Source organism: Rhodnius prolixus, unplaced genomic scaffold (assembly GCF_049639745.1).
Source record: "Rhodnius prolixus isolate KJV_2025 unplaced genomic scaffold, Rpr scaffold_21, whole genome shotgun sequence".
NCBI classification, from domain to species: Eukaryota; Metazoa; Arthropoda; class Insecta; order Hemiptera; family Reduviidae; genus Rhodnius; species Rhodnius prolixus.
This window is the reverse complement of record NW_027411606.1, coordinates 1697705-1723095: the sequence shown is the minus strand read 5'-3', so window position 1 is coordinate 1723095 and position 25391 is coordinate 1697705. Positions and strand designations below refer to the sequence as shown.

The window sequence follows — 25391 nt, the reverse complement described above, 5'->3', positions numbered from 1 at the left end:
GTTTGAGTGTGAAGACTATGTATTTAGACTTGGTTGGGTTAATTTTTATACGCCAGTTTTCTAGCCAAGGTTCCATTGAGTAAAGGTGGGACTGTAGTGAGCGTACTGCGAGGATAGGGTCAGAGTGTGTGGAGAGAATGGCAGTGTCGTCAGCGTAGGTGTAAATAGAGGTATTAAGGTTAGAAGGTAAGTCGGCAGTGTAGATTGTGTAAAGTAGAGGAGCTAAGACACTTCCCTGTGGCACACCAGCCAGGACAGGATAGATGGAAGAGTGAGTAGTGCCTTGAAGAACTTGAAAGAATCTGTCAGAAAGATAAGAGCTGAGTATGAGGTAATAAGTGCTAGGAAGGATGCGTTTGAGTTTCCACAGTAGACCTTCATACCAGACTCGCTCGAGTGAAGAAGCGATGGTGTCTACAATACGATGGGTAAAAAATCTATTCACAATTATTTTCTCCAATTTACAAGAATTACTCTGGAAACCTAACTCACAATATGGCATTCAAAATAAAACTAAAACTATTTTTCACTAATTGAATTTCACTGACTAAAAGAAAACGTTTAAAAGACATATATTTACCACAGACAGAATTTAAAGTGCTTTTTAAATTTATACTACAGACGTCTTTAAAAAAGAAAAAAAAACACTCCTAAATATCTATTATAAACAGATATAAATAAATATATGAGAAGGAAATAAAAAATTCAATAACAGAAATAATTTTTTTTATTTACTAATGAATTTAAATAATCAGTGTTCGCAATGACAGCCGAAAAAACAAAACATTTATCCCCACCATTAAACAGTATATTAGCATAAGTTATAGCACCTATTATGACATTTAGAAAATAAAAAAAAAATAAAAATAAAATACTTCTTAAATCTATTTGGACGGTTTTTTAATTACACTATTACAAGGTTTCATAGCCCGGATCCATAAATAAAGCAAGAAAGAAACCTTAAGATAACCTATAGGAAGGTTAAAAAGAATAGAAAGATTCGCCCACTAATATATATAATTTTGTAGACTTTTACGTTTTTTCTCTCTTTATATTTATCCGATAAGATAGTAAATTAGTCAAGTTGGTAATATTAAGATTAGAAAAAAAGTAAAGTGGGAGATGATGGAGAGGAGATGAGTGCAAGTAGGAAGTAAGAAATGGAAGTGGAGAAACAAGAACAAATGATGGTGTCCTCTTTCATTTCACAAAACCTCGAATTGTTGAGTGACTTTTGTACAGTGCACATACTGGAAGAATTGAACGCAACACCAATGGCACTCTGTGGTAGAAGATTGCTTACAACACTTTGTCGTAGCCAAGCCTATTCAATTAAAGAAAAGAACGTGACAAAAAAAAAAGTTTCACCAAGACAAACCATCCTATACTCTGGGGCACACTTAATCTTACTACCCTATTTTACTCCCTTTAATGAAGCTAACACATCTTCCAATCAATAAACTTCAATATATCAAGCTAAGTAATAGGTGAACGTATTAAATTCCCAACCTTGTCTTAAAAAGCGCTTAGCTGAGTATGTGATAAATAAAAATCTATTTTGGTTTAAAGAGATGTCAGAATTATGTAATAAATATAATTGTAACGCCAATAACATAATACCAAGGTTGTGGACTCTGTACATAAATTGTTAGATTTAATGAAAATAGATTTTCAAAATGAATTATTATGTAAAAGGGCTGATTCAAAATTTTATAAGATTTACAAAGATCTAAATTTGCAAGAAGCAAGTAAAAGTAATGTCTGTGACGAGAATAAGCTAAGGTTCATGTCGCTTATATTGAAGATTAGAGAGGAAATGTTACCATTAAATTACTCTGTGACCCCAGACAACTGATCGGCATAAGGGTTCGCTTTGTAATATGTCGGCTGTAGAGGATACTTATCATTTTATTGCCGTTTGCCCCAGTTCTGAGTGGTTTTCGGCGGAAATGCTTTGGGATGGATGTAATGGACTGGGCTCAGTTTCTATTACAATTACACAATATTAGCATTGAAGTGCAGGAGGGAATTGGTTTTGGAGTTCAATTATTGAAGTAAGCATAAGTTCAGAAGAATATGTATTATTTTATTTTTTTTAATTTTTTGTATTCAGGGAGACTTTTGTTTTAGTATCAGCAACATCTCGGCAGAGGGACTGGTGTCCATGCCTATATTGTTTGTAATGATATACAATAATATTATTATTTTATGTATATAGAATTATTAATAAACATTATTATTATTATTATTATTAATAATAATAGGTGAATGTGACGCTAAACGCAGCTATCTTTCAAATACAATCTGATGGCCTGTATTCAATTTTGCCCTGTTAAAAATCTAGAGTGTACAATGTTTGTAACCGACACTCTACTGAAATGTAACATTACAGAGAAGAGTATACCAAAACTGTACCCTAGAAACTGTCACTATACGAATTATCCTATAAAAACAATAAAAAGAAAAAATAATGTCCATGCTGAATTTATAGCAACGCCCAGGAACCATTTTCAAATAAAGAAGGTATTTCTCATGATGGATTCTCTTTAAACTCGATTTAAATCAAACATTTAACCCCTATAAAAGGTCACAAGATTCAGAACCATGTATTGCAGGAAATGGACTTCAGAGAGAACCTACCCAATCTGTTTTCTAGAAGTACTCTTAATATAATTTCTCTGGAAAATGTTTCAAATAAGATATTAGTACAATTCTTCTTCTTCTTCTTCTTCCCATGGTGCTACAGTCCTATAGTAGGACCTGGACCTCATTCAAGGGAGAATGCCACTCTTCCCTGTCCTCAGCTCTTTTTCGCAGATCTCTTTCTAGTCATCCAACCATCTTATCCTGGGACGACCTCTACAACTTGCGCCCCCCGAGTGTCCATATAATACTTTTTTAGGAACTCGGTGATGGGACATCAGTTCAACATGGCCGAGAGCCACCTCAGCCTGCCTTTTTTTATACAAGAAACTATGTCGGGTTCTCCGTATAGTTTCTTGAGTTATTCGTTCTTTCGGAGCCTCTATTCACCGTCAATATACACCGGGCCGTAGATTTTTCGCAATACTTTTCGCTCCCATATCATCAGCATATTTTCACATTCTTGTGTCAGTTATTAGTACAATTAGAACAAAAGAATCGTAGGAGCCGTTTTTGAAAAAAATCTTAAAAACTGAAAAAACGATTCATCAAAGTGATTCATTCGGTTGATTGTTGATGGACCAAAACAATATGATATTGATACAAATTTTTATTTCATAAAAACCACCATTTCTCATTCAAAGAACCCTATAACAGATGTAGCTTGTTCAAACTAAAAATCTTCACAATTACTACATCTTCTGTGATAAGCAGAGAAAGAGAATGAATTGGTTATTTAAAAAATGTACAGTTATATATTTACTATTGCATTTGCACTAATAAGTGTACAAATTTTAAAAATTGCAGATGATGTGCATAAGAAGAAACAGCGGGAATGTGGCCCAATATTACGATCAACAAAGTCTAACCGGTGGATTTTTAAAAATAACCTTCAATTTATAATTTAATAAAACATCCAAGAAGTCTCAAATATGTTATTGCGGTCTAGTCAAAATTTATGTTGGACTAGAGAAGGAACTTCTGCAATTATCATCTAAAAATCTTCAATTGAAAAAAAAAGAGACATTTATTCCAGGAACAACTGATATAACTCTCCAGTGTGCAAGAACTCTGTTAAGTACAACCTAGTCCTGGGCGATAGTGCATCTTCACCTGCAAGCACCAAGTTAACTCTCCAGTGTGCAAGAACTCTGTTAAGTACAACCTAGTCCTGGGCGATAGTGCATCTTCACCTGCAAGCGCCAAGTTAACTCTCCAGTGTGCAAGAACTCTGTTAAGTACAACCTAGTCCTGGGCGATAGTGCATCTTCACCTGCAAGCGCCAAGTTAACTCTCCAGTGTGCAAGAACTCTGTTAAGTACAACCTAGTCCTGGGCGATAGTGCATCTTCACCTGCAAGCGCCAAGTTAACTCTCCAGTGTGCAAGAACTCTGTTAAGTACAACCTAGTCCTGGGCGATAGTGCATCTTCACCTGCAAGCACCAAGTTAACTCTCCAGTGTGCAAGAACTCTGTTAAGTACAACCTAGTCCTGGGCGATAGTGCATCTTCACCTGCAAGCACCAAGTTAACTCTCCAGTGTGCAAGAACTCTGTTAAGTACAACCTAGACGTAGGCGATAGTGCATCTTCACCTGCAAGCACCAAGTTAACTCTCCAGTGTGCAAGAACTCTGTTAAGTACAACCTAGTCCTGGGCGATAGTGCATCTTCACCTGCAAGCACCAAGTTCTTCAGCAATCTTCGGTGCTATTCTTTGGATGTCTAAGTCCTCAGGCTAAGTAGGTATTTTGGTAGGAGAATAAAAGATTTCTAGGCTACATACGAAGTATATACAGAAGACAACTGGCTAGTTTGGAACATCAAGAAGTGGGAATACAAATAGATAGACTTTTTTCTTCTAGTTAAGAATGTAAACATTTTTGTTGTAGCGATTGCCTAACCTATCTAAGGCTCTAGCAGGAGAATAAGAACCTAATATTACATGTACTTAAATTGTTTTAAAAAAGAAGGAATAGTTTTAAACATTTGGAAAATATATTTCTCCAAACAATTTAAAATATTGACTTTATTCACTTATTTAAAGCAACTTCTCGAATCAAGAATTCTCTCCTCACTAAAGGTAATTCAGTAGAGAAAAATCAGTTTTTTTTACTAGAAGTGAAACGAAACTTAGTAACGAAAAATGTGCTAAGTATAATCACCAATTTTCGAAATCTTATCACAAGTATAATCAGCAGGAATTAAATTTTATGACTAATCCTCATTACATTTATTCTTAGAAACATGGGCATACAATTAAGTGCTGGAATATCTGCTCTCCATAGAATAATTATTAGATTTTTGTTTTATGACAATCATTAAGAGTACGAAAAATACTCGTAAATAATATGATTACAGGAACTCCTATAAAGAAGCATACATAAAATAACAGTTTAAGCAGAAAGAAGAAATGCCAAGGGTGTTATAGACTAGTTTGTTTATGGCCGAGAAGTTAATCAATGTAAAACAAATGAGGAGGTTACCAGAAGCGAAGTGCTGTTCCTGATTACGAGCTGTTAGTAGCGGATACAAGAGCAATGAAAAAAGGAATAAAAACCACAAATTAGGGAGGATTGAAAAAGAAATCCGAATTGAGTATAAAGGAAATCTACTAGGATGACTAGTTTGCTTATTTGGGTGTGCTAATCTCTAAGCCAGGAAAATAGATTCCCTTAACAGATTACACAATTGTATCACTTATTGGTAAAAGGAAATCAGTAACTAGTCCAAACTGCAGTTCCATAAATCTGTCTGTAAGCCACGAACTAGATGGATGCGAGAAAGTGGCAATGTGACTATGTCCTAAGAGTGACTGCTGCCCAAATCAAATTTTTATAGCAAAATGAGGAAAGGCTAGTAAAGAACCGGAACGAAACTGTTATAGAGTAATTAGGCATGAAATTGAAAGAATGATGGAAAAGGAACAACTGAGAATCTTTGGTCATGTTCGCAACATTGAAGTATACAAGAAGTCCAAGCAATTCGTAGAGGCTAAGCGATTGCAACATAGGCACAGAAGTAGATCCATAAAAGAGATTAGGAAGCTTAAGGATTAGTATGTCGTTGATGACAAAATGGACGTATTCATTGACTACACGTTTAAAAACTAGCATAATGTACTAAGGAAAAGAAGAAGTGCATTATTATTCCTTTGTGGGAAGAAAACATACCCTTCGCTACCCTTGTAAAAACTACAGCAACATCAAGCCGAGTCTAGGATACAAATCTAGTCCCACATCCAAGAATCAAAGCTGTCCGAACAAATCAAACAATAAGGAAAACATCTAAGTTTCATCATCGTCAGCAAATTCCAACCAAAAATCTCAAATCTAATCTCCTCATACCCTAAACAATCCATCATTAGATGAGACACTGGGAGTTTCATCTTGAAGCTTCCAAATTCTACATAATGGGCCTGGTGTGAGACACCAAGGATATCTCCTTAAGCTTAAATGCCCAGTAAGGGTTTAAATCTGGAGTCAAGAGAAATGTCTATGTAGGCAAAGAATTATCCTAAGGGTGTCTCTGTCCTGAGACCCACTCAGCAATGGAGTACAAAGAGATGAACATTGATTTTAAACACCTCCAACACTGAGTTATACTACATTATTAGCAATATTATTTCAAAAAAAGCTTACACTCAAGGAATAGTAAATTTATGAGTGAGACTAAAAATTTCATTTGCAATTAAATCCTAAGTAATCTATCTAAAGATAATAAAAGACAAGGAAATAATATACCAAACTTACCGGAGTAAACTCATTTCTTGTTAATCCGAATATATGTTTCATCGTATAATAATTTTTCGAATTATATTCGTAATCAGAAGTTCAATTTTATTAAAAGTATTGATAGCAAACCACACTTTTTTTTGTCATTGATAATTTTGCAAATTATAATTTTGTATTTTTAATTCCAACTCAACACCATTCTTACATAATTCCAAACTCTAACTTGGGTTGGTAAAGAAACTGGCATATGCTTGGATATCACAAACTGCCAATGAATTATTCTTTATAGAAAATCTTACCACTAATAGTATATTGAAGTATATGTTTTATATTAATAAAATTATGGTGAGCGCATATTACACTTTTTAGGTTCTTTTTAAATTTGTTAGCTTAGTCAAGGACAAAAAGAATTTATGTGAATTAATTTTTAATTTGTAAAAGCGCCCTCTAATTCTGATTTCAGATTAATTTCTGTTTACAAACGAACAAATAATTAACACTCGATAATGCACTTTCCATTTTTGTTTAAACAATGAAATAATATCCTGCAATAATTTGAAGTTAGATCCCATTTTGAATCGTACAGAACAGATCAGAGATGTAACTAAATTCATTTATACTTTAAAATGTGAAAAGAAGTTGTATATCATAAGTCGATTGATCTTTTCTGTTTTTTGATATAATTACCTTTTTAAACTTTAAATGTTAATTTTTAAAAAGTGATTAACATTAAATACAGTTTAAATTTGGAAATTCTACATACCAAGCAGAGAGAGATGTAGCAGAATAGACAATTAAGAATTCACACTTATTAATGCACTACACTAATTTACTTTTAAAAACTAATTTTATTTACAATATATTTACAAATCACTAACGATATTTTACATTTTTTTAAACACAAATCACATATAATTACAATTGCCGAGTACCCGAATTTTCGTCACAGAATAATGGCGACTTTAACTGCACCACTGCTATTGGCTCCTATATTAAAGGAAGTTTAATTTTGTACTATTTAAAAAAAATAATAACAATAATTTATTCAAATTAATTAAAATACACTTTACATAATAAAAGTTAATTTTTAAAATAAACATTTTGAAAATAATTTTCAACATTTTTCAGAAACAAACTATTGTAGTTAGAGAAAACAAAAATAGTATTAAAAATAATAAAAATCTATTAAAATTTTGCCATTTTGAAAAAATATATTAATATACATATATTATAGTTCTTTCAAGTAGTAGTCTCTTCCTTATTGGCCCTACTACGTCACAAGCCCCAGGACAATTTTGGATTCAATTATTAAGTGAGTACATTTAACTTTAGAATTGTTAAGCTAGAGTTAAGATATTTACTTAGTATAAATCATTTGTGAAAAATAGGGCCTGGAAATTTAAAAATGGGAACTTAGTGAATTTTATGGTCAATTGTTTAAAAGAAAAACGTACTTGAATTTGAATTGAAATCTAATATGGTGGCTTTAATGATCCAAATATAATTAGTAATAAATTATAATTTTACATCAATTTGATAACATTATAATTTCAAATAGTAATATTAATTACGATAAAAACAAGTAAGTTAATTTGTTTCTAATAAAATTTTGCATATTTGAACCTTTAATGAACAAAAAATGAGTTTGATTAACTTCAATGATGAATCATTATTAAAACTAAACATGCTACATTACCTTGGCACATTACATTTTTCGTAAATAGCTTTTAGTGAAAAATGCTTGTAACATCAGAATATAACAGTTTCAGTGATTTTCTGTACAAGTGAACTTCTGATGGTTACATCTCTTATGATGATGCTCTTTTTTGCTAAGTAACTGGGCAAGTCCTTCCTTAAAAATCAGAATAGAGTTAAAATTAATTTTTATATAATTGTGATTCCAAAGTCTAATTACAACTGGTTTCTTATCTGACTTTGAATTTTCCTCAAATGGATTAATTTAAGTTAGAAGTTTCAACGACATTCTGAACAAGTGTACTTCTAACTAAATGGATTCATCACTTATTACAAACTCATGCTGCTCTTTTTTGCTATATAAATGTGCAATCCCTTCCTTAAAACCAAAAGAAAGTTAACATAAATTTTACATAATGAGATTCTAAGATCTAAGTACAACTAGTTACTTATCTGGCTTTGAATTTTCCAGCAATTCATCAATTTAATTCATTTAAGTTTAACGTTTGTTCTCTTGAAAGATAAATAAATTTCTTTATTTTCAGCGGGAGTTGCTAGTGGTAAAAAAGTGTATTTGTTCGAAACGTTCACCAAATTGCTGCTTGCTCATTCTAACCTTCAAGACACTGGTAAGAGAAGCAATTTAAAGTTAAAAATGTTAGCAATAAAGTCTGTAACTTTTTTCTGAAGTCTTGGTAATTGATAAAAATTGGGGAAAAATATTTTTTTTAAAACTGATTTAAAAATCTGTTTCAACTTACTTGTTTTTTTAATCCTGCATATTGACCCTAAAGTTATCAGTATTTTATGGTCTAGGATTTTAGATAGTGTATGCTAATTAAACATTAACTTACCTCTAATTTTTCAAATTCAGAAAAAATTCAAATGAAAACTTATAAACTCAAATCACTATTTCTTTTCCACAAAGTAACTATAGTACAGAAAGCTAGAACAAAAAGATATTACCTCAGAAAACTAAAAAATAATCACCCACAACTCACGAGTTCATAAGTTTTATTATCATTTACTTAGAGCATGTAATTTTGTCAGCGTATCTTCAATGAATTTGTTTAACCTCTTTCACTATGGTGTTGCTCTAAGAACAAAGAAGATGGCGTTTATAGAGTTTTTTTAAAAAACAAATTGTCAACATAAATTAGAGGGGTGCCCCACTTTCACTTATTCTTTCAATGGTTTTTTTAATTAAATTAAATTTTATTCAAATATTAGTATTTAAATATTCAAACGGTGATAGTGTAATTAAAGTAATTATAATAATGAATATAATTGATGTAATGACTCAAAAGGAATTTATTTTGAGAAGATAGTGATATTTCCATAAATAATTTATTTTTTGCGCGTTAACTTACACTTTTCATTACTTACAAATCGCCGCTGCAAGTATGTAAGAATGTTTCTGAATAAAAAAATAATATTAAGATTGCTTTAAAATCTGTTAAATGAAAGATGGTTCAAGCTATTTCAGAAAGCTCGAACTAACATCTTGGACTAGTCTTCTGCTCTCTAATTTGTTAAATAAGCAAAAAAAAGTATCAGTTTTTTTTTTTTTTTTGGAATATGTACCTGATTTTAAAAAACAACCATTGTTTTACTTCATGACTTAGATTTAATTTAAGCTAATGCAGAGGTAGGTCTGGTAGTTGAAACTTACTGATTTCTTTCTTTTATTTTAACATGTGTAGACATGATTCAAGCTAGTTCCAAAAATGGGAACCAATGCTAAATCTCTCTAAATTAGAAGCAAAAGTTTTCTCTTTTCGTTGGCTCTAGAGTCAAGCCTTTCGACCTTTTAAAGTTAAAATCCAGGAATCCGCTGGAAATAGAAAGAGACATATTACTTTCTCCTTCTTTATGAAAACTTTCATAAAAGTCGAAAATTGGTGTAAAATATTTTCCTGACTTTCTCGTATTGAAATTGCAGAGATAAAATGCGCAATTTTTTTGAATGCTTGAGGTTTTTATTAAATGTTTAGTTTCTTCAATCATAAATTAGAACGTTTTCTTCAATATTGAAAGTTAATATTTCAGTCAAAGCTTCCAATATCTACAGAATCCAATCCTTTCAAATAAAAACACTCCGTCAAATCGCTAATGCTCCTTACTTTGTTTCTACACAGTGAACTTTTCCCACTCATATGTTTAATTAACAGAAAACTTCTTCCTCATCCTTTACTTACATCAGACAACCCATAAGGGATAAACCAAGGTGTTCCAAAGGACGGAACCCTGACTATATCAGCTATCTTGAAAAATATCTTATTTCGTAACTTTTTACTGTTTATTTTTATTTTATTTTATTTTTTTAACAAAGTGTATCAACGTGAGGAGTTGGTTTAGGTTCAATTTGTAAATAATTTTCATTTTGTCAGCTTTTCGACTAGCGATCCCATGCTTCTTCACATCCAGTAGACTTTTGTTGAGCTTAGAGTTCCGAAAAAGATAAAACAATCACAAAATATTGTGTTTATAGCCATTTTAAAACATAGTAAATGTAGGTTTTTACAAGCAATAACAGTTAAAAACCCATAGTATCGAGTCAAGGTCGTTTTGCGGTTATTTTTGTTTGTAGCGATGAATCTTTTTAAAGAACAATAGATTGGTAAAAAATAAAATAAAGCACACTAGTTAAACCGTTAGATTAATGATAATTTCGTGCTATTTGATTATTTATACTTCATTCTGAAATAAAAATGTTCATATTTTCAATGTCCATTTAAACTTTTTTGGCAGCAATACCATCTAGGACTATTATTATTATTTAATTTATGGGACCTCACCATCTGAGATGGGGCACCAAGCCAGTGTTTTTCCTTTAAAGGCAACAGCATGCCACTGGGGATTCGAACCTGGGAATTCGCGTTGTCAATTTCAAAAGATTTAGTCCAACCATTTCATCATGAAATATTTAAAAAAAAAAACATTCTGACTAACCTGGTATATCCAAAATCACTGTGAGTTCGACCTCTTTAATACTTTTTTTTTTTTAAAGATCCTAGGTAATTTGTACCTATGATTGAAATGACCCTAATTCTTTTTAGGTTATAACAATGGGTGACACCTTTGCAGGGCCGAGGAAGTAGAGCTCCTTAAGTCTTCTTGGTACGCTCTCATTTTAAGCGCCGAATTTCTGAGTTTATATTTCCGTCATTGGGAGGGAAGTGTGAGAATTTTCTCTGACTTTTCATTCAATCAGGCAAAACAATCTCAGTTTATTAATAAAACATTTTTATCAGATCTAATTGTATCTATATAAAAATACATAAATGAATGATTTTAAAAAAAACAAAAACAAATATTTATTCTGCGGATTAAAAATGATTTGTGAGTTGGTCCAAGGAAGGATAAACCGGTCTCAGATCCTCCTCGATAAGTTCTTTCTCCTTCTACATTTAAACTTACTTAATTTTTTACTGAAAAGTTGAAAATCAGTGGAAAATGGTTTCCTGACTTTCTCTTTTTGAAATTTCAAAGATAAAATGCGCAATTTTGTTTATATTCGAGTTTTTTACTAAATGTTTAGTTTCTTCAATAATAAATTGGAACGTTTCCTTCAATATTGAAAGTTTTCGGCTCAGTCAAAGCTTCCACTATCTTCAGAATCCAATCCTTTCAAACAAAAACGGTCTGTCAAATCGTTAATGCTCATTACTTTGTTTCCAACTCTACCTTGCACCGAGATCTCCTTGTTCCTAATGTTTCTGAATCTACAAGATCATTCTACATCTCAGTTTCCTCACATCCTAATCCTCGAGTTTCCCAACTTACTGTATTGCCAGGAAATCCTCTTAAGAAGATTGTAGCGCTGTTGGCCCGAGATCTCAATGGTGCGTGTGCCAAATATAATAAGTAAAATGTTCTTCCTTGGAAGTTTCATCATTGGGTGAATTCTTCCCTCATGCTACTCATGTATTTATGTGTATCAACACATGATGTTGCAGGAATATAGTGCAGTCGTGTTAAAAAAAAATATTTTTGGACTCTAATGATTGATACATTAATAAGTGCTCTTGGGGGAGAAATACTTTTACGAATAGCTTTTCATTTCAATTCTCACAGAATCCCGTTAAATCTCTCTGTAAAGAAGATTCGAAACTAATGTGTCATGTCCTATATAAGCTTGTTCAAGTGCCCTAAAACTCGTTGAAGTTCATATTGTAAAAATTTCTAACAAATAAGTATTATGAATAAACTTAGTTAGTTAACTTATTCAAGCTCTTTTTGCAAGAGTATTTATTTCTTATTGAATAACTAGACTTCAATTTAAAATTTTCTTCTTTTTTTTTTTTAAACTCCTCAATCCGACTGTTAACATTAAAAATATGGTGCTGAGGGTACTGTTTGTTCCCAGAATGAAGGGAACAATAAGAAGGGTCTTCCAAGTAGTCCTTCTCCTAAGTCCAGATGGCGTTAAATGTTTCTCAGTTACCCTAATACTCGTCAAGTCTGTTTTGCTTGGCCAACTTTTCAGACAAATGTTTCTATTGTAGTTTCATAGATTGCAGTTATTCTTTCCTTTAATCAAAATATCTTTATAGCTATTAAAAATAAATTCGATTTTATTCCAAATGAATTCTAGTAAAGTATTTATGTGATATTAGAGTGATTGGTTAGTGGATTTGTACTTAGTGATGGGTTGCATTTTAATCGGGATGCTTAGCAATGTTGAACCCTCTATGTGGATAATCTTAGCCATTTCTTCAGGGATCTTGGCAGCCCTTAGGATATCCCTGCCTGAACTAAAATACATACAAATTCTTTTTCTAAAAGTTTCCACGACATTTTTAATTGCGTGACTTAGTGTTAGTTTATAGATTATCCGCTAGATGTCATATGCAACCTAAAAAAACCTTTGCATATCAGTTAACTAACAGTTTATGGATGGTTTAAGGGAAGTAGTGATGAGTCAGGATTACTTTGGCAGTACGTCAAAGAAGTGAAGAAATGCTGAATAACATTTACTGAACATTAGGTGGCTGAAAACGATTCAATAAAGTGTAAACTTTTCTGTAAGACTGTTTATGGCCAAAAACTTATTATGGCATCTTCTCGTTATAACTTCGTTCTTTTCTACCCTCACAAACTAATTGTAAAGACCTTTTTTTTCAAAACTTAGAGGATTTCTAAACGATATTTCCATTGAAATCTTAATAAGTTCGAAAAATGTTTAATAATTAAAGAGAATGTTATACCCTCTCTTCACACTGGATTCCAGCGAGGAATCCAGCTGCTGTTCCTTAGATTTGTTATACCTAGGAGCTTCTTACAGCTAATTGTGTGTCACCGGACAGAATTGTCTACAACTAGAGAACACTGTCCGGAAGCAGATGGTGTACAGAAAAAAGCCTAGGTACCAATACCACTGAAAATGGAGGATTTGAAGAGTACTAAGTTCCAATGTCGCATTTAAGAGGAAGAATAACCAAAACCACATTACAAATGTGGCAAACAGACTACAGTAATAGTACGAAGAGTCAATTTTACAAGCGCATGGTGAACCAACTGCCTAAAAGACCTTGGTTTAAAGGTCTTGGCATGAACAAAAGATTGTTTACTACAATTAGCAGATTGAGAGCGAACCATGCAGTCTGCGGGTCGTACCTACATCGAATCGGTAAACGAGCTACTCCGTTGTGCGAAAAGTGTAAGGAGGAGGAAGATTTTAAACATGTCGTCATGGAATGTCCACTTTATAAGAAAGAAAGAGATGAGCTGTTCATCTCGCTGTACAAAAAAATTTGAGTGCCCCATTTAGATACGAAGACATCATCTTTTCTAATAATGTCTATGCTGTGAAACCTGTTGAAGATTTGATTAACAAATTTACTTGTGGATAGGAAGTTACATAGTTAAGATCAAATATCCTAGGAAGGAATAAGCTTTGAAGTTGACTGTATGGTGAAAAGCCAATGCCAGGAAAAAAATAAATTAAAACTGTCCGGTAGGACAGTTGTATAAGGGTTGACCATCAAAAACTGCACGAAAAAGTGTAACGTTGAAAAACACCCAACTTTGACAATTTTTTTCTATTTTTCTATAAAAGATAAAATTCCCAAATTTTCTTTAAATCTTACTCCAAATTCTCCTTTATAACTATAATTTTTTTGCAACCACCCAGATCTAATAGGTTTCGAGAAAAAAGTTGCCGAAAATGAGCAAAAACGGCTTTTTCAAAAAATGTTCTTGTTCTTGTTCTTCTTCTTCTTGTTGTTCTTGTTGTTACCTTTTTTGTAAACAACGTAGCGCCTAAACGCGTGAACCGATTTTCATGAATGAGGTGTCATTCGATTCGGAACTTTATGTAGATGTGCCTTTTGGGGGTCTCGGCCCTGTACATCGAAAGGGAGAGGAGTTAGCCCCCTTTATGTAAGGCCCCCTCCAAAATTATTATTACTAATTACTCTGTAAATCTTGGCCCTATTTTGATAAAATTTGGTAGGATGATAGGGTTAGGGCTCCCCTACCTAACAATAAAGCGACGATCTGCTCTTACACTTGTTAAGGGGAAGTATAGCAATCGTTTCAAATTATCGACACGTGAACCGATTTTCATGAATGGAGTGTCAATCGAATCGAAATTTTGTACAGATTTGTACTTTAAAAGTCTCGACGCTATGCCTCATAAGGAGGGGAGTTTGCCCCACCCAAATAAGGCCCTTTCTAAAACTATTATTACCAATATTTCTACAAAGCTTAACCCGATTTTGATAAAATTTAGCACGAAGAAGTGATTAAAGCTCCTCTACGTGGCTGTGAAGTGCCATCATGCTCTTACACCTACTAAGAGGAAGTACTGCAATCGTTAAAATTATCAATGAGTGAACCGATTTACATCAATGAATTGTCGTTCGATTCAAAATCTTTGCCTTTTAGAAAGAAGTACTGTAATCGCAGTTTATTTTTCTTGCTCCTCTTAAAAGGAAGTACTGAAATCGCAGTTTAATTTTGCTATTTACGTACAAATACCTTCCTATTTTATATAAAAAGGCTTTCTCAAAAAAATTGTTATTGAGGATGGTTTGAGGACCGCAACTATAACCATTCTTTAAAAAGATCTCTCCAGTGGTAGTTACGGTTCCGATTTAACACCTTATCAGGTTATAATGATAGAATAGCTTATTCCAAATTTTAAAAAAATCCAATCTGTAAAGCAGATATGTAACTTTGCTAATAGACAAAAAGGAAAATCTGTCCAAAAGGTACAAAAATCTCCTTAACAAAAACTTACAGTTTAAAAAGTTAAGTATAAGGGTTGATTAAACGCCAAAAGGTACACAAATCAGCAAGTACCCAACATTTCATTAATACTTCATTGATATTATTTAAGTAATTTTACCGCATTAATTTTCATTAATATTTTTTAAGAATTTATTAGATGTCACATACCCTTATGCTGGCCAGTTCATTCATAATAGTTATAATTGTGATAAAATGTATATTATATCTTCGTATAAATAGGTACTTTATTTTAACTCTATTCCAAATTATTCTTCTGATTCTGAAGTTGTCACATATACATGCATGTTAAATTAGAAAAAGACAAATTTAGAGTCGGCTACTGTTTAAATTTGAATCACGGAGGATTTAAAGCAATATTTCAGTCTTGAATTCGTCTTACCGAAATATTCGTGAGGACAAATAACACACAGTTAATAACAAGTAGATTATTCAACATTATTTATTCATTTCTCAATTGTAATTTAATTTAGTTCCCCTAATTTTACTTATGGTAAAATACTGGAATAATTAGCTGTCCTAAAAATATGCATATCTTATTTATTTTATATTACATATACACAACATTGTGGGAAGAACACCTAGATTGAGAATGTAATTGAAGAAAACTATATTATTTGCGATAAAGCCAGATAATTATTACCTATTACTATAAACGTTTGACTACTACATAAAATAACAATTACTTTAATCGCAGAATGAACTTAAACCGACGATTTTTATTTAAAAATAAAAATAAATAAATAAAATCATTGATGTATGTTGGTGTAAGCCATTTTTAAAAAAGTTTATGAATTTTTTAGCCTCATAATTTTTTTATTTTTTATAACGTTTTCTTTTTCACCTGTAATCAATAGTTTGATTATTATAGATAAATAGATATTACAGTCAATCTAAGTTAAATGGTGTGCTACTTGAACAAATATTTTGTAGATGAAAATGGCCAGCATAAGGGTATGTGACATCTAATAAATTCTTAAAAAATATTAATGAAAATTAATGCGGTAAAATTACTTAAATAATATCAATGAAGTATTAATGTAATGTTGAGTACTTGCTGATTTGTGTACCTTTTGGCGTTTAGTCAACCCTTATTAAAATAAAATAAAATCGAACTCAAAAGACCTCCAGCTTCCAACAAAAGTTCTGTAACCCCCGTTAAACATTCTAAACTTACAAGATAGCAATATTCCTTCCTTTAATATTTAATTGTCGCCTACTTAGCGATGATAACAACTTGGTGTATTCACATTGACCTAGATGATTTAACAACACACACACAGACAGAGTTAGGAACATGTATTATACTTGTGCTCCTTTTCACACACACACATTCACAAGTTATTTTCACTTCTAATTCTCCCACAATATCGACTTCATTATTTCGTTTTATTTTCACTCCTTTAAACAATTCCTAAAGACTAACAAGCGTTGCCAGTTATTTATTCATTTATTTATTTCTTTAACGGACACACTGTCTTGAACTTGATTTCACTTCCCCTTCCTATACAAGGTCGATTCCACAAAAAGTTGATTTTATTTTTAAAGATATCTGATCTTGATAATTTATTAATTGAGCCTAACTAGTTCGATTCTTTACATTTTTTTGTTTATTTGTTTTTTGTTCCTTTAAGTAAATGTTCTCTTAAAATATGTGCACTTGTTTATTTATTATTTAATTCTCTTTAAATTTATTTACATACCACATTAAATAATTAATTGTTTAATATCTTAATTTGATTAGAACAGTTAGTAATGAAAGAAAAATTTGATATAACTTTTACTGCTTAGAAATTTATTATTTTTATTGAAGAGTGAACACACACACATGACTTTTCTCACTGCAATCCTCCATTTCTTTGAACTTCCACCTTGATCGTCAAAAACTGTACTGAAAAAAAATGTTACTCAACACAAATTACAGATTTATTGGCTTGATGGCTTGAATACGAATGTATTCAAAAAAAAAAAGAACATGAATAATGAAACATCTAGATAACAAACATCAGGACTGAGGGAATTCTAACGGGACGTTGCGGTTTGAGATGGCAACCTTATACATAGTGTGGCATTAAAATTCCCACTTTCAATTTGAACTCTGTACCTGGACACTAATCTACTGTGAACGAACCGCACATATGAGTTTTCTCTTACTGGGATTTGCGGGCCGGCATTTTTCGGACATTTTGAAATATATATTTTAACTAACTAATCGTACATTTCTTTGAAATGAAAATTTAGAGGCAAAATCCCATCCTTCTCTCAGAAATAGCTCTTTTTCCACAACAAATTGTTATAATAAAAGATATAGATTCCATTAGTACGATATAGAACATGGTTCCTCTAACTAACTAACTAAGCAGCTCTACAGCCCATAGTGAGCCCTTGGCTTCCCCAACAATGCTCCACCAGTCCTCTCTACACATGGTCCTTCTCTTCCAGTTCTTCACATTCAGCACTTTAAGGCCCCTTTCAACATCCTGGAGCCAACGTCTTCTCGGTCGCCCTCTTCTTCTCGTACCGAACACGTCTGCAAATAACATTTTCCTTTGGCATTCTGTCCTCCGCCATTCTCGCAACATGTCCTAGCCAATCAATCCTCCTCAATTTGGTGAACTGTGTAATAGCTCTTTATTATCTCTTCTTCCCCATGCACCCTCCTCCAGCACAGCTGCAAATATTTTTCTTAATATTTTACGCTCAAATAACTTCAGCGTGTTGACTGGTCCATGTTTCTGCAGAGTATGTCACTACGGCCTTTACTGCTGTCTTGTACAGTGCTACCTTTGTTGCGCGTGACATCAAGGAGGTGCGGAAAAAACCTTTAAATTGGCGAAATAGGCGCCGTTTCCAAGCATGATTCTCCTGTTTATCTCCTGTTCAATTTTGTTCCCATTGTTCAGCTCAGCCCCCAGGTACATGCATGATGACCCACTTTCAAATGAGTACCCTTCTATTTCGAGTGGGACTCTCACATCGCAATCTGAACCAACACTCATGTACCTTGTCTTGTTCTCATTAACTCTCAAGCCAATCTTCTTTCCTTCAACATTTATTACTCTAAATGCTTCCTCCAGTTCCTTTATATTCCTTGCCACCAAACAGATATCATCAGCATACGCACAGATCTGAATGCATTTATTAAAAATATTTCTCGACAATTTCAATCTCCTAATTACGTTATGTAGCGCGAGATTAAACAATACCGCAGAAAGTGCATCCCCTTGCCTTACTCCTGTCATGACTGGAATTTCTCGGCTTAGGGATCCATTAATATAGACCTTGGCGTTACTGTCTTGCATCGTCATCTGTATTAGCTTTATTAACTTTTTAGGAATATGGAAGGTATTTAAGGCATCAGTTAGCTCTAATTATACTATCAAAAGCTCGCTGATAATCAATGAACAGGATATGCAGACGAGTTTTATGCTCCCAGCATTTCTCTAGTAGTTGCCTCATGACAAAGATCTGATCCACAGACCCCTTCCCTTTGCGAAACCCACATTGGTACTCCTGTAAGATATTAAGCCTCTTTACCAAGATGCTAGAACTGGTTCCTCTATTTTCAAAGATTAAAAGAAAATAGTTGGACCCAGTGTCCTCTGCAAATCTTTTTTTAAAAAAAGTGCAATATCCATTCAACAATATAATGTTTAAAAGAATTTCGAACACTAATTGACGAGTCTGATTCCCTGGTTGGACCAGATTGAAACATCAAGTTTCAAACCAGCTGAGAGTGTTTTGGTTGTTTGGACAGTGCGGAACTAGTGCAATCTTTTCATACTAAGATTTACAGAGTTATTAGTACAAAATTAGTTTTAGAAGTGGCCTCACATTAGAAGGGGGTAAACTTCTCACCCATAGAACGTACAGTGTCAAGACCACTCCATAAGGCGCATCTACACGAAATTCAGAATCGAATGACACCTCATTCAAGAAAATCGGTTCACACGTTTAGGAGCTAAGTTGTTTACCAAAAAAAATTTAAAATAATAATTAACACAAAGAACGATATTTGAAAATGCCGTTTTTGGCGACGTTTCTCACGAAAACTATTCAATCATCGTTGTTGCAAAAAAACACAGTCATAAAAGAGGATACGCCCTTTATTTTAAAGAAAATTTGGGAATTTTAAATATAATAGGAAAAGAGGAAAAACGAGGCAAAGTTGGATGTTTTTCAATACCACGCTTTTTCGTGCAGTTTTTTATGATCAACTTTTATACAACTCTCTACCTGAATATTTTTAATTAGGTCGACGCATAAATTATAAAATAACACTTGAAAAAATGAATGAAAAGTAGTTATATTCTCTTAGCTTTCTTCTACTATCTACATAAAAAGCCAATGCTGGGTGTTACTATTTAGATGATATTGGATAATCAATTTAAAAGATTATCTATAGAAAATCCAGAATCGTTGAAAATCTGTAGAAAAATGTTTCTTTTTAATCTATTTATCTCTAAGACGTGTTAGATGTTACCTAGAAGATCGATTAAGTTATGAAATCAATTCGCAAAATCTGTAGATACCTGGAAATGTCTCTTAGCGTATGTGACCAAGGAAAATTGTCGGCTTTTGGCGCAGTTTTTGACGATCAATTTTACTGGACAGTTTTAATTTGACTTTGCTAAATACTCAGATATATGTTAATTATAGTTGATTGTATTCCTGTGTTTTTGACTTCCTCTTAACTACGTAAGCAAAGTATTGTAATCAAGTCAAATTTTCGGAAATTGAGTATAAACTGAAAAAATACATTTTGAGTTTGAGAAAATAAAAAGGAGCATCATTAAATCAATTAAAATTTGTTCAATCTTTGAGAATCAAGAGGAGGTCAAATTGAAACAGTGTGAGATCTAATTTTTATTTACCAATGATAATCGCTAAAATTTTTGCCTTCTTATTTTTCAGGAGATGTGGAAGTATTCAAATTCCGGATGTGTTTTCGAGAGTGTTTTCTTTATTTAAAAAAGAATTTTTTTGACCTAGTGCGATTCAAAAAAATCGGGTATTCCAAATTCCGTTATAAAATCAAAGACCGTATTATTTTTAAAAATAATTTTTTAAACTGTGTCAAGTGTCTTGTGAGGAGCAGATGAAGCGGCAGTGTGCTGCAGTCCAGGAGCAGCACATCGATTGGATATTTAAATGCAAGAAATTATTAAATATCCCACCCTACTGCATAAACAGGTAGGCTGAGGAATTCTAGTGGTCCATGTAGATCGTTCGGTAGTCTGCACACGTGACTCTTCTTTTTCCATTTTTTTTGTTGTAAATCTTTCATTTTAAAGATAATCAAAATTAATGAGGCTCCGAGACCGTTTTTTGGTGAAATCTCCATCTAAATAGAATTATTAATTTTTATAATTCCATCTTCTGATGATTTGCATGCAATATTCTGTTTTAAATTTTGGTTAATTGTATAATTGGATTTTCTTTTGCAATTTAAGGCGCGTCAACATCTTCAGGTGATTGGAGCACAGAGCTTTTTTCTGTGCAGTGCGGTTCTTCGGATAATGTTCTTTCTTTACAGGCAACACTAGCCATCACCAGACACTGAGCTGTCAGTAGCCTCTTAAAAGAGGAAATCTAAGGGCCAGCAGCTGGATTAGCGTAAAAATCCAGTAAGCTAACCCTTTAGTAAATCCCTTCCCTTATAAATGGAATTATAATTATTTCTTTAAACATTTATATGGCCACTATAATATCCTTCTTCGGAACTTCCAGTCCAAGTAGAGGAGAGTTGGTTAGTCCAAGCTTAACTATATTTATTTTAATAATATTTCTAACTTTTAGCATTTTTCTTTCGTAAATGTGCGGTCGAATTTAAAGTTAATGAGATTCTAGTGATAAGTTGAAAGTGTTTTTAATTCACAAAGACCTTCATTAAACGTCTAAATAAGAAAATATTGCTGGAACAACATCAAGGTAAATAATTTCTTTATTATAATAACTATTTTATTATATTTATTTATTTTTAATAATTTAAGGTGCTCAACTTCTGAGTTAATTGGCGCCTGGAGCTTTTTTTTCAGTGCACTGTCGGCTCCTGGGCAGTGTTCTCTCGTTACTGACAACACTGTCCACCGGACAGTGAGCTATTAAGAAGCTCCTAGCAAGGGGGAAAAATCTAAGAGCCAGCAGCTGGATTCGAACCTGGGATCTCCGCGTGAGAATCCAGTATGCTGCTCCCCATTTAGTTTAATCCAATTTTCTATTTTATTTATTGTATTTTCTCTATTTTATTCAATTTCACTAATTATGTTTTCTTTAATTTTTTTTCAGAAACTTTTGTGGATTAAAAAGTTTGTGTAGTGATTACGTAGTGTTTTAGTTTTGGATTTATAATTTTGTTTAACTTGTGCGTAAAACAAAACAGTTAATCGCGCATTAAAATTAAAAAATCCGCGTTAGTTAGTAGTGAATCTGCAGCATCCAAAGGCTCTTTATCTAACTTCACAAGGTAAGCAAGAAAAGTAATTAGTCAATATACTGCTTGGGTTTATTTGATATAAGTTTGCTCAATAGATCAACTCGATACAATCTTTACAAATTTCTTTCTTTATCAGTTTAAAACATTTCGGATCTACACTGATTCATCATCACGTTCATAAACTTGAAACTGTGTATTATTTGAGTTTAATTGAGTGTTCTAGTTCTTGCCATTATAATTTGTGATCACGGTAATTAAAGCTTCTAATTGAAGGATATAAAGATGGGGTAGTTGCTTTTTTTTTAAAAAAAAAAAAATGATAAACGTTCCGACGTAAAACGTGCTCGCGAAATAAAGAAAAATAATTAACCAACAATAATTTCGTTCATAATTAATGAAATACAAATAGAATACAATGACATCAGTCGCAGAACGAGAATTTGACGATGAGATTTGAAGGATTCAGTGAAGGTTTTGGGCAAAGAGAAAAAGGTTTTTTCTCTTTATTCGTTTTGGCCCAGCAGCCATTTTTGTTTTTCATTTGATCTCTTTGATCTAGCAGATTTGGGCATCTCATTATGTACTGATGAGTTTAAGAAACCTTTTTTATTTTAATTAAATTTCTGTTTTGTCTTGTTTAGTGCTGCACGAGACCGAGACGAGGCGAGACTTTATGCAGTCTCGATCTCGGTCTCGGTATCGTCGAGATATCTCGGTCTCGGTCTCAGTTTTTTTGAATTTTTGTTTAAGTATTAAAAGTGGTTTGCTATTAATAATCTTTTCAAAAAATGTTATTATTTTCTAATAATTATTTTAATTTATATATTGGTAATGAAAATGTGTGTAAAAGAAGACAACTACTTACACTTCAATGCATCATATATTACTATTACTGTTATATATCTTTATATAATTTCAAAAAGATGTTAAAAACGCGCCAAATGAAAGACCCAAATAACATATCTGCCTGCTATAACAAGTTGATTCGTGAAATAAAAAATACACCTCCCAACAAACTTCCCGCTCCATTAGTTATGGCTGTTGGTGAAGATAAAGAATCTGATGATTCACCTTTTGACGACGACGACGACTGCATCAATATTTTTGCACCATTTGCTCAAAAATCAGCAAATATCACCGAAGCATGGAAGACAGAAATAATTAATTATACCAAATTAGATCAAGCACCAGTAGACGTTGACATTTTAGAATGGTGGAAAATACTTGAGAATTCCTTCAAAAATTTGTCTAAAATGGCGAAAGATATTTTTAGTATCTGTGCAACTTCAGTGCCATCGGAAAGATTATTTTCGCAAGCTGCGATGATAGTGACCAATAGAAGATCTTCTTTAACTTCTGATTCAGTAAAAGCTCTTTTATGTATCAATGCTTAGGCAAAGAGTATCTTAAAAACGAAAATAGTGCGAGACCTGCGAAGCTAATGAGTATTGTGGTACTGGGTTCGATTCCCGGTCTTAGGCCTTGGATTTTATTTAATTGTTAGTAGAAGAAATTTACAGTAAAGTATGTTTGCTAGTCGCCTCCGTCCGCGACACCTAATTGGTAGTTGGACGTAAAGCTCCGCCTGAAAAATAGGCGATTACTTTACTTATGTAATTCGAAGTCAAATAGATGTAGTAATATTGAACATATATAATAAAATCGTAACTTTTAATAATTAATTCAATACCCGTAATGATTATTTATTAATAAAGAACACAATTTTATAATTTTGTAGCTAAAAATTAATATTTGAAAAACCGAGATGAGACCGAGATTTCTCGACGAGATATATATCATGTCTCGATCTCGGTCTCGGTCTCGGTTGCTCAAGTCTCGTCTCTCGTGCAGCACTAGTCTTGTTGTGACGTCCAGGTCTTGGAGTAAGTTGCAGTCAGTAGTTCTGTTTCTTTCTCCAGAATTTGCCGTTCAGGTTTTTCATGTCCCTGACTTTATGGTAACTTTGCCAGCAACTTTCCGATTAGAGTCTATTCTGTGCGTATGGCTTGGTGTTCTATTGTTCTTAATCGTTCAATACCTGAGACTTGAATTGAATTAGACAGTCTTGCTTTGATTCTTTTATTTGTTATATTCCTGCAAATTGTTTTCACAGAAAAAACAAAAACAAAAATTGATATCACTAGGGAGATAAGGGTACTTACAATTTAGTAGCCTTCTTAGCCAAGCGATGAGCCACTTCGTGACCTAGTCACAATTGACCTTTTTATCCATTTACCTGGAATTAATTTAATGACTTCCAGGTCAATTGAATCTAGGCTTTTGTTTTATTCAATGTTTAATATCTTAGTAGTTTAGTTATTAGCAGCTCTTCAATCCGACAGTATAATTTACGTAAATTCTGCGATAGCTTTAAATTCGTCATGGATTCCACAGCTTTCTTGATAAGTGATAAGTTCCGCGTTGAACTTGGCGTGAAATCATTTAACTGAAATTAGCCTTTCAGCATACAAAAAGCAGATACTACGCCACCACTATTATCAACTCCATCTGCATATATCTGCCGTGCGTTTCAGGAAATTATTAAATAGTTTTTACATTAGAATTTAAATTCTTCAATTAATTACAATCAGCTGATTGTGGTAGAAGCAACAAGAATAAAAAATCGAATGTCCACTACACAGTTAAGAGTGGAGAAGTTACACTAACAAACCAAATTCAAATTAACAAATTTAGAATACAAGCAAACAAACAAACTAATAGAAAGATAAAAATTTGTCAACCAATTTGAATTTGATTAATAATGAAGGAAACAATTTTATAAGTGTCTACCTCAATTTATCTCCTTCACACATTCCCCGCGATATTATTTATTTATTTTCATTCATTTTGGTCCAAAAAGATAAATAAGAATACGGATAAAAGCAAGCAAAAAATATTATATATTTTAAATGTAGGCAGCGTTAGTTACCAAGTGAGGTGGGGCTCGGTATATATATATACATATATTTTAAAGATTTCATTTCATTTTTATAATAATATGCAGAGATGCCGGAATTGTACTAAGCAACATTGTGAAAAATTGGATTATTCTTTCTTTAGATAAGTTTTATTTTTGATCTGTTATAAATCTTATGATTTTTAAATGGAAACAAGAATAAATCAGCTCAAGCAATAATATTTAATATGAATAACCGAAATCAAATTGAATAATGTGGCCATTAATACAGAAGAATTAGCCATGCATTTTATTTGCTTTTATAAATTTTTTTTTTTGTCTTATCGGTTTTAAATTATAAATGTATTATTCGAAATATTTAGGAAACAATTTGCTTTACATAACAGTGGTCGAAAGTAGAATGAAATAAACCTGTTATTCTGTCGCTATGGTGGATAAGAATAGGCTTTAGGTGAGAAGGATGAGGAATTGCTAAAATTTCAAGTTTAAAAAAAATAAATAAATTGCTTTTTGGGGTCTAAAATTTGGCACTATTCTACACCATCGAATCTTAAAATAGAAAAAGATAGTTTTTTTATTTTAACAAGTGTGGAAAGTAGTACTTTTCCTCACGCAGAACTTCCCTACATGGTTGCAGAAAAAGAAAGATTATTGCTAATTTCAGTTATAATTTTTTGCCAAGCTTTCGAAGTAGGGACTACGTCATCTCCAGTGC

The 25391-nt window shown here is 32.6% G+C and overlaps 1 protein-coding gene and 1 long non-coding RNA gene across 3 annotated transcripts in view; both read right to left on the bottom strand.

Moving 5' to 3' along the window:
* The window catches only part of ft (cadherin-related tumor suppressor fat), a 425132-nt gene that overhangs the window by 338518 nt on the left and 61223 nt on the right, over nucleotides 1-25391 (bottom strand). The gene's annotated exons all lie outside the window — the stretch shown is intronic.
* On the bottom strand, nucleotides 7119-9196 carry LOC141455077 (uncharacterized). 2 transcript variants are annotated; one of them, XR_012459138.1, is made up of 5 exons: nucleotides 9098-9195; nucleotides 8924-9015; nucleotides 8309-8695; nucleotides 8071-8226; nucleotides 7119-7361 (listed from the first exon to the last, which is right to left on the bottom strand). It is a non-coding gene; the product is annotated as an uncharacterized lncRNA (long non-coding RNA). The 2 variants fall into 2 exon arrangements; XR_012459139.1 differs by lacking the exon at nucleotides 7119-7361 and adding an exon at nucleotides 7392-7765 and having other exon boundaries at nucleotides 9098-9196.